Here is a 3,073-nt window from a genome sequence, read left to right as displayed (position 1 = left end):
TCTTTTCTGAATCCTCTCCAGTTTAATAATGTCCTTCCTACAGAATGCATAACCAATGCACAGATTTTCAGTTTGTAGATATTGCTAATGATAGCTTTTGATTTCATTCAACAAAATAATGTCACTTACTTGTCCTTCCAGTGAGGTTGTCACTTATTATATTTTTCTAAAATTAAAAGTCAACAGTTCAAAAATATCAACACTCTGAATTACTTAATTCTGACGGCAGAATTGTCATTTCTACATATTGTGGTGGCATATCCAGATCATGTGGAACTTTGACTGCAGCACAGTCTGTGGGAATTGCTCGGTGAATTGAAAATTACTGTTGATCTATGTATGGAAACCTCTGGAAAATCCCTTCATAGCAAAGATTTTTGAGGACTTCAACCTACGTACACTCAAGTTACTCGGGTAATGTTAGAGGATTAAAGACATGCTCTGACTCACTGGAAACTATTAAACTAAATGCCTGACTCACTACCAAGCCCCAAATACATCACCCATCCCATGAACAAGCCCACCTGACCTTCTAACACTGCCAGACTTGGAAACATCCTAGTTCTTTGACCTCTACTCACCCGTGTACCTAACACTCTAATCATTTAAATACATGCCACACTATTTCCTTACCCATAAAAAGCAAAAAATGCTGGAGGAACTCAGCAGGTCTGACAGCATTTGTGTAGAGAGAGGTTTTGTGTTCAATATGACTTATTCAGACAACATAAGAGAGTTATATTGATTCAAAATGTTCTCTCTTTCTGTCTCACAACATTTGCTGCCAGACCTGTTTTTATTTCAAATCTCTAACATCTGCAATACTTTGCTTTTACTTACTTTCCATATTTACCTTTTCACAATAGCTGTCAAAGTGGTTACTGGCCATTTAAACAACAGCATACAGCACACTTACTGTTGGAAGAAAAAAAGCATGTTTTAAACACTGATTCTCTCATGTTTTCTGGATTCGTTGCTGTTGTTTTGCAACAGGAGAATCTCTGAGCAGGAAATTCCAGGACAGAACTGATCAGAAGGTGCATACCTTTTAGGTTGATCAGGCTCAGAAGTAGACCTTGAGTGTAATTTCTAGGTCAAAACTAATATTACAAGAAATCCACATATTTAGTGAGTTTTTTTGAATAGCAAACAGATTATAGAAACATTAATTACGGTGGCTTTGGTAACCTTGGAAAATATAAAAAAGAATGATCCATACTTTTTGGCCATGGTTTATGTCTCTTCATCAGTGGTCTGTTTTGTATGATGCTATGATTTTTTAAGGGAGAGAATTAGTGACATGCTCATTATGTTGATAAATGTGGTGAATAAGTATGTGAGATCATGGAATTATCAAGACATTGGCTGAATTTTCATCTGAACTACAGGAAGGAAGTCAGCCATGATTAATGGGGAATTTGAAATTTAGAACCGCCTCTGAATCCAGCCTGCAGGCTTGTGCTCCTGGTGGTCAGAGGACAGGTTAGTGAAAATTATCAATGCCAATAGGCCCATATTTATGTGTGGGGTTTGAGGGTGAAGAGGAAGGGAGTCAGTCAGCGAGGGGAATACTGATTAGCAAGGTTAGATGTCATGGAATACAGGTAGAACTAGTCATTTGGATACAGAACTGGTTCAAAGGTAGAAGACAGAGGGTGGTGGTGGAGGGTTGTTTTCAGACTGGAGGCCTGTGACCAGTGGAGTGCCACAAGGATCGGTGCTGGGCCCTCTACATTTACAAAATGATTTGGACGCGAGCATAAGAGGTACAGTTAGTAAGTTTGCAAATGACACGAAAATTGGAGGTGTAGTGGACAGTGAAGAGGGTTACCTCAGATTACACCAGGATCTGGACCAGATGGGACGATGGGCTGAGAAGTGGCAGATGGCGTTTAATTCAGATAAATGCGAGGTGGCTGCATTTTGGGAAAGCAAATCTTAGCATGACTTATACACTTAATGGTAAGGCCTTAGGGAGTGTTGCTGAACAAAGAGACCTTGGAGTGCAGGTTCATAGCTCCTTGAAAGTGGAGTCGCAGGTAGATACGATAGTGAAGAAGGCATTTGGCATGCTTTCCTTTATTGGTTAGAGTATTGAGTACAGGAGTTGGGAGGTCATGCTGTGGCTGTACAGGACATTGGTTAGGCTACTGTTGGAATATTGTGTGTAATTCTGGTCTCCTTCCTATCGGAAAGATGTTGTGAAACTTGAAAGGGTTCAGAAAAGATTTACAAGGATGTTGCCAGGGTTGGAGGATCTGAGCTACAGGGAGAGGATGAACAGGCTGGGGCTGTTTTCCCTGAAGCATCAGAGGCTGAGGCGTGACCTTATAGAGGTTTACAAAATTATGAGGGGCATGGATAGGATAAATAGGCAAAGTCTTTTCCCTGGGGTTGGGGAGTCCAGAACTAGAGGGCATAGGTTTAGTGTGAGAGGGGAAAGATATAATAGACACCAAAGGGGCAACGTTTTCACGCAGAGGGTGGTACATATATGGAATGAGCTGCCAGAGGATGTGGTGAAGGCTGGTACAATTGCAACATTTAAGAGGCATTTGGATGGGTATATGAATAAGAAGGGTTTGAAGGGATATGGGCTGAGTGCTGGCAGGTGTAACTAGATTGGGTTGTGATATCTGGTCAGCATGGATGGGTTGGACTGAAGGGTCTGTTTCCATGCTGTATATCTCTATGACTCTAACTGATGCATGGGGGAGAAGGATAATGAAGAACAATGTAGGGGAAATCAGAGGCTGAGAATGCATGGTGAAATTGGAGGCCAGGATGGGAGACGGTTTTTAAGGAAGTGTACAACTGTAGGTGCTTCTGAGGCACGTACTTGGATTTAGGAGATTGACTGTCTTTTGAAATTTATCACCTAAAGTAAACAAATCCTTGCTTGGACAAAGCTGCTAAATTTCTAACATTCAGAAAAGCAAAGAGAATTGAAGTAGAAAATCTGAATGACTGAGGTTTATTGTCTTATATTTAAAGGAACAAATTCATTGGAGTTAATTGGTTGCCTCGGTCTGTTTCAGTTAAAGTCAGTAATGACCACGTTGAAGGTAGGTTT

The sequence above is a fragment of the Hemiscyllium ocellatum genome, chromosome 4, assembly GCF_020745735.1.
Source record: "Hemiscyllium ocellatum isolate sHemOce1 chromosome 4, sHemOce1.pat.X.cur, whole genome shotgun sequence".
Taxonomy (NCBI): domain Eukaryota; kingdom Metazoa; phylum Chordata; class Chondrichthyes; order Orectolobiformes; family Hemiscylliidae; genus Hemiscyllium; species Hemiscyllium ocellatum.
The sequence above is the reverse complement of the archived record's forward strand: the minus strand, read 5'-3'. Positions refer to the sequence as shown.